Raw genomic sequence first — 7,912 nt, 5'->3', positions numbered from 1 at the left:
TACGCAGTGCAGTGCGGTGCTATTTGCGGCTGAGACGATAACGCTAGGAAGAAATGGTGCAGAACAGTTACAAAAAGAAAGGAGAAAAAACTGAGGAAAATAAATATTAGGTGGGGAGAGACGGGTGCGAAGATCTAGGGCGAAACTGTACGGGGGTATCAGGATAATATCTAGAAAAATCAGATTGAAAAGGGTAGGCTTTGCAAGATACGTGATCAGGATGAAAATGGCGAGGATGATGAAAAGAGTATGGAAAACAACGGGAAGGACAAGGGGAAAGAAGGAGCAAAGTGGACTGTTCAACTTCGGAAGGATTGTTAGGATTTCGGAATCAAGGTGTAAGGAAAGGAAAATCGGAGATCTAAGTACACATCGACCAATATGCCAGAATTCCAATGCAGTTAAGGATACAGAAAAAGGATACAAGACACCACTGTAGCGGGCAAGAAATGGTTATACTGAAGATCTCGGAAGAAGAGAAGGAGAGAGGAAGAGAAAGGATGTAGAAGAGTGGTGGAGGGGGGGGGGGGGGCGATGGGAGGAAAATACAATACATAAAGGGGTTATCCACGATCCTCTACAGCTACAGAGGCCGTAAGTATGCACGAAGAATATAACGGATTGAAAAGTGTACCGGGCCTTGTTTTTGCTGATATCTCTCTATTTGGCGATTCCCTGATGAGTGTATTAGAATAACTTGTGTGTCTGGAATAGAAAGCTCTACATGAATCCATCTAACAGCAACAGTTGCATCATAATGTTTCTAATCACATTTTCTCTAACGCCTGAAGGGCATTCTCGCAGTAAGGCATATCAATAGCGCTTATACCTGAAATCACCTAAGGATGTGTCGTTGATCTTAAATTTTCTTCTAATACATCTTCCAACATCTCTCCTCACGGAAAAATATTACCACAAATACTATTTCTGGTTTAATCCTGCTCCAGTAGAATACCTGTAGTGAATATTGTTAACGTTGCAGGAATAATATAGTACTGATAGAAATTCTCTATAAATCCCACTTTTCTCTACTAGCAGGCAGGTAAGCACATTTTTTGATGATAAAATATATGCGCGTGTTATGACAGACTTTGACGAAACTCCGTAGCAAACTGTTAGTGACAAGGGGAGCATGTGGTAACTGAAACTTATCACATAAATGAGCAGTGGCTTCGCACAGTTTAATCTGAAGGTTCCCGATATCGATGTTGTTAAACAGGAAACGCAGGTAACTCAAGATGAATGAGGCTGTTGACGGCAGGAAATCATGTGACGAGGGTAATGAAGCCTATCATGTGAGATAGTGGTGCTGGGAAACTTTGCAGAAACCGTCAGCGATAAGTGATAAAATTACGTAAAGTCTGCTTACTTTCTGTAAGATTTCGCAAAAGAGATGCAACTATAATATGAAGCGGGCGTAAGGACATACTTTGCGTGAGGTCCTTTGGGTCCCGATGGTGAGAGCCCCTGACTCCCGAATTAAATAAATGAAGAAAAACCACGGGAAAGTTAAAAGCGCTCACTCAGGTGAAATCTTTCGCTATACGCACATAAGCAAAGCTGGTCTTCGAAATCATTTTGATATAAAAAATGCGAATAGTTTAGTCAACGTTAACTGAGAGATGACGCTGTGTTCAGTGATTCTAAGAAGTCATAAACGAAAACAGACTAACACGTGGGTTAAAGGTCACATAAATATAATACGTAATTGGATTTGAAATGGTTTAAATTTATTGATGCGTACAATGAATATACTCTTTACATACAATATTGAAAGCTAAGGTTGGTAGTGACTGGAAACAAGCGAACATCAGTCCGAAGTCATGTGCCAGTACAGCTTCTCATGTCAGCCAACACTCCGAGAGTCTTCTCAGATTGAACGACTAATACTTGTATCATATCAAGGGGTACACAATGACGTAAGAGTTCATGTAAAAACGATACTCATTGTTAAAAATCTGTATCATCGAAATGAAACACAGCATTAAACAATGACGACTATAGTGTCAGGCCTATTGTGCACAGAATCATTTGGTCGCAAAGCTCGCAGCGAGAAGAACCAACATAATTACGAGCAAAAGTAAAAACTACTTACGTGTTTGGGGTAAACCGTTCTTATTTTTCGACATAGTCTCCTTTTAGACTTATACAATTCGTCCAATGCTGTTATAATTTGTTGATCCCTTCCGAATAATAGGAATTGTCCAAGACTGCAAAATAGCTATTAGTTGCTGCAATCGCCTCCTCGTTTGAATAAAATCTTTGTCCAGCCAGCCATTTCTTCAAATTGGGGAGTAGTCTGAGGGAGCCACGTCTGAAGAATAGGGGGATGTGAAACGCGTTGGAATCCTATTTCCATTAATTTTACGACCACAGCTGCTGAGGTGTGTTCTGGTGCAATGTCGTGATGAAAAAGGCCTTTTTTGCGGTCCAATCGCCAGCGTTTTTCTTGCAGCTCGGTTTCCAAACGGTCCAATAACGATGAATAATATGCACCTGCAATAGTTTTCCAGATAGTCGATGAGGATTATCCCTTGTGAATTCCAAAGACAGTCGCAATAACCTAACTCCAAGAAAACGTTGTGGTACTATTTACGAGGAAGCATATCTAGCACATTTACTGCAATCTTAAATTTCTCGATGAAACTCTACGTGTAGAGAGGATAGTGAAGTATTTAGGGGTAATCTTGGATGCGAAACTATCATGTATCCCTCACAGAGAGGATATTCGTTCCGAGGCGAAAGGTACTCTTATGAGCACCAGAAGAGACTGTGGAGAAGAAATGGCGACTAAAACGAAAGTATATGTATCGGATACACGCCACAGTGATAACACCAATGATGATTTAAGGGGCTACAGTATGATGGAAAAAGTAGAGTAGAAGGTGGCAACTAAGGAGCTTGGCGATATGCAGAGACTGGCCTGCTTAGCCATAACAGGCGGAATTAGCAGCACACCCACTGCTGAGATGGAGACCATGCTGAACTTGTGCCCATTACACATGTGGGTCAAAATGGAGGCAGCGTCAGGAGCATACAGGATAAATCTCGAAATAACTGGGTATCTTTAGGATATCCAGGACCCCATGCCAAACTCCTGAATGTGGTAAATATACGAATGGCCAGGGAAATGCTGCCTGAGTATACAATAGCATCCACCTGTTTCAATAAACCTTTCAACATAACAACTGGAAGCAGGGAGCAGTGGAACTATGAATCATGATACCGTACAGGAGACATCTCGTTTACTGATGGGTCGAAAACAGACGAAGGCGCTGCGGTCGTGGCATACGGGTTACAGCCTAAACTAAAGAGCACAGTCTCGCTGGGGAAACTGGCTACGGTGTTCCAGGGGGGAATATCCGCTATCAAACTGTGTCCGGAGGAAAATTTGCGTTAACGCTACAAAGATGGCCGCATTTACCTTTATTCAGAGAGTCAAGGGTCTCTGAAATCTCTATCAGTCCCTTCAATGTGATCAAAGATCATTGCACACTACCGCAAAGCCCTTGTGAGACTAGGGGAAAGTAATATGGTGGACCTGCTGTAGGTCTCTTGTCACTTAGGTATCAGTGGCAATGAACAAGCTGATAGGTTGGCCAGGGCAGGTGCATCGACTCATTTTCTTGGACTAGAACCCGTCCTAATCATCACTAAGGCGATAGTTAAGCCAAACCACTAAACTGGATCAAATGGTTCAAATGGCTCTGTGCACAATGGGACTTAACTTCTGAGGTCATCAGTCCCCTAGAACTTAGAACTATTTAAACCTAACTAACCTAAGGACATCACACACATCCATGTCCGAGGCAGGATTCGAACATGCGACCGTAGTGGCCACGCGGCTCCAGACTGTAGCGCCTAGAACCGCGCGGCCACTTCGGCCGCCAAACTGGATCAGACGGCAACATGTAGAATATTGGACTATGATCCAAAAATAAAAACATGGGACGCTGATGACGCCAAAGGCTTGCTTTAAGAGAATTTCTGTAATCATGGGCTCGAACAGGAGACAGACTAATTTCATGGGACTCCAATAAAGCGCCATAGGAACTTTAAGAAACACTTACGCATGATAGGTATAGATAAAGAACACCTTATGTGTAAGCTGTGTGGTAAGAGTGATGAAACAGCACTTCAGCTAATTTTCTAATGCGTAGCGTTTGAGATCAAAAGACACAATATTTGGGTTATCAAATCCTAAAGAAGTTGTGTCTAACAAAGAACTAGTAAAGTGCTTGCTACCACTCCTTAAGAATACTGATTGGCGTAACTAGAATCACAAGGAATGAAACCGCACAACAAACCCCGTTTTGGTGTAGGGAATAGTGGGCTAGGTCCGCTGTTGTTTTTATCTCGCTGTTCAGTTCAAGTCAAGATCATAATTGTGCTGACAAATGGACGATCAGTAGATTCAAATTGTTGACTGTGAAAGTAACTCAAATACACGTGTAAAAGCAAGTTGTGAATAGCGCGTCCCTGAGAAGGAGCCATTTAAGACTATAGTGAAACCTTCACTAGAATTACCTTAATTGATATTATAGCAGCCATTCATTCCCTCCATGTCGAATCTTATAGTATATGAACACTTTGGCATAGCTGCACGGAGGAGGAGAATTCTGCGCTAGAGCAGCAGGTAAGGGGGAAAGGAACACAGTCGTAAGACATAAAATAAAATCCATCTCCCACACAATACTGCTGTACATTGCAGCTGGGCCTTCACACACATTGGCATACACGACTTTTCAGACAGTGTCCATGCGAGCGAATAAAGAAATCGCTTGGTACGGAAACTTAGTAGAATGAATGATTTGTAGCGTTCCGACTGCTCTGTAATTACAAGATACAAAAAGTTCATGCTTCTCCTACACAAACTGTCTCAAACGCTTCTTGATGGTTCAAATGGCTCTAAGCACTATGGGACTTAACGTTTGAGGTCATCAGTCCCCTATACTTAGAACTACTTAAATTTAACTAACCTAAGGACATCACACACATCCATGCCCGCGGCAGAATTCGCACCTGCGACCGTAGTAGCAGCGCGGTTCCGGGCTGAAGAGCCTAGAAGCGCTCGACCACAGCGGCCGGCAAACCCATCTTGATAAACGACGTGGATGATAGATTTACAAACTCAAATTACCCTGACTTTGTCTATAACGTTAAAGATCTTTATATTAATTAAATATACACACCTACGATAATTTATGTTGGTTGTCCCAGAAAGGTGCAGGTGAAATGACGAATGTGTTTTTGGTGTCACGGCTTGAAGGACCTCAGGTGTTTGTCAATAACTTACCTACTGACTGCTACCGTCATCCCATGCTCTTACTGCATTTCACGAAGATTATACTGACTGGAGAAGATACATACCGTGTAGTTATATTTAAGGTTGAATAACAAGTACCCTCTTTTCCTAATAATTTTCGGGTGTGCAGCCGGATCCCGGAACCCGTCGACATTCTGACACGGCCTACAGACGTGCAGCCACTTCAGGTGAGTAGACAACTACTGAAGATCCCAGGCGCATTCACGGTATTTATGTCGAATCTCGCGCATGCGAAATTTGCTGGCGTCTTTCGTCTCATGCGTCAGGAGATGACATCCGTGGTCATGTCAGCACCCCAACCTACTTCTTATTTAATAACGAATTCTTTGAACAAACAGACGGCGTCGCCTCGGGGAGCCCTTTATTCCCTGTGGTGGCTAATCTTTTTATAGAGGACTTTGAGGAGAAAAAACACTTGAGTCTGCTGTTTCAAGGCCCACGGTGTTCTGGTGTTATGTAGATGCACTTGTGTTGTATGGCCTCATGGCAACAATAACTAGAGAAATTCCTTTGTCACTTAACTCATTACGTGAGAACATCAAGTTTAGATGAAGATTGAGATGGATGGGACTTTATGCTCCCTAGACGTGCTAGTATGCCGATGAATTATGGGTCATTGGGACACAGATATATATCTCCAGGCGTCTACCTATCATCACCCCGCACAAAACGATGGTATTCTTAGTACCTTAATTCATCTAGTACCTTAATTCATCAAGTGCACGCGATATCGGCTGAGGGAAACGCCTACGTAGAATTGGGACATTTGGAGAAAGTTTTTAAAGAGAACGGCTACACCTCACGCCCAATAAGGAAGGCGAATTGACAACACTTTACACAAAAACAAAGAACGAAAATGCTGCCCTATGTGTATGGCCCCTCTGCAGCAACAGTCATATCTAAAACAAACTGGTGTACCATCCTATATCTATGAAGGAAGACTGCTTAGGAAAAATAAAATCAAGGTTATCTTCCGTCCACCATCGAAGAACTTGGCCCCGGTTGAATCCATTAAAGCGAACTTACAACTGAAAAAAGCGGGCATTCATGCCGAATCTCTTGCATGTGAAATATGCTGGCATCTTTCCGCACATTCGTCTGGTGATGCCATGCGCTGGACAACCGAGTTGTGTGTGCTGCTCTCGGTGGTGGAAGTGAGAGATTATCCAGTCACAGTGGAATCGATGGGGTCATTCGATACCCAATGATTAGATCATCTGAACACATTCCCACTTTTAAGCTTCCCACTATGCATTCAACAAACCAACCACATCCGCACAAACCGTCTCTATGACACATACTGCTACACATAATTAGAACACAATAGAATTTATTATTACTTAACCCACAAACTTCAACAATATAGGTTGTAATGCTTTAATATTGAGTATTTCAACCATGTAGTGTGTTTAATATTGTATAAAAATGTCATTTGAATGTAAAGCGTGTTTGTTGCCCAACATAAATGAAGAAAGCTCATTTTAACAGTTTCACAAGACCTCATAAAAATTTAGCGCTATAACCATATAACCTGTAATATTGTGTAGTTTAATTATATATTATGCTTACCATTATCTATTGTGTAAACGTTAAGAAACAAGTTAGTCGGACAACACATTTGCAAATCAATGTATTTTTTCTTATAAGATGGCATAATAACGCGAAAACTAGTTTGAAATAAACAACAGTCAGTAGAACAAAGACAGTGTCCTTGCTGTAACTTCTGAAATTTTCCCAGCATATTTCTTCTTCTAATAACTTTCGGGTGTGTTGCCGGATCCCATCGACATTCTGCTACGATGTTTCGGCCCAGAGACATCTGGCCATCTTCAGGTGAGTAGACAACTACTGAAGAGCTCACGTGTGTTCACAGTATTTATTCACTCCTCATCCGGTTAACCCCCCCCCCCTCACCATCCCCCACCCCCCATATGAATCTTTTACCAATTCATCACATTCCTGCCTGCCTTTACTCTCCACTCCTTGTAAGCTGCCACGGCTCTACCAACACATCCCACCAACACTACACCTACGCACCCTCCAAATACTCTCCCAGATCATGAACTCCATCCTAACATTCACCCATCCTACCAGCTCTATATTTACCCCACTGATTTGCACCTCATCAGGGCTCCCTCTTTTTCCCCTCCCCATATTTTCTTATCCCCTTCTCTTCTCATCTGGCTTTCTTTCTCAGCCCCCTTTCACCATCAAATTTTAGCCTCACGAATTACCTCCTCTACTGCACCACCTCCTCAACCCCAACAGCCACTCTTACCCCCTCAGTACTATGCACCAGTCCTCCATCCTTATACCATCCCATTCCTACCCTCGTCACTAACCAACCTTTTCCTCTTCGACAACACACTGTGTCTCCCAGGACAGGTCCTTCTAGTTTTAGTGCCAGGAAAGTACTTCTTTAAAATATCAGTGTTTGGTATATTGTTTTAAATACTAGGGCTACTTGGAAAGTAAGTTCTGATCGGTCGCGAAATGGAAATTACTGTGAAAATAAAAAATGTTTTATTTTCAACAGTTAGCTACACCTTCCAGCTATTGCTCTACATAGTCGCCGCTCTGACTTAG

The sequence above is a fragment of the Schistocerca piceifrons genome, chromosome 2 (assembly GCF_021461385.2).
Source record: "Schistocerca piceifrons isolate TAMUIC-IGC-003096 chromosome 2, iqSchPice1.1, whole genome shotgun sequence".
Taxonomy (NCBI): domain Eukaryota; kingdom Metazoa; phylum Arthropoda; class Insecta; order Orthoptera; family Acrididae; genus Schistocerca; species Schistocerca piceifrons.
The sequence above is the reverse complement of the archived record's forward strand: the minus strand, read 5'-3'. Positions refer to the sequence as shown.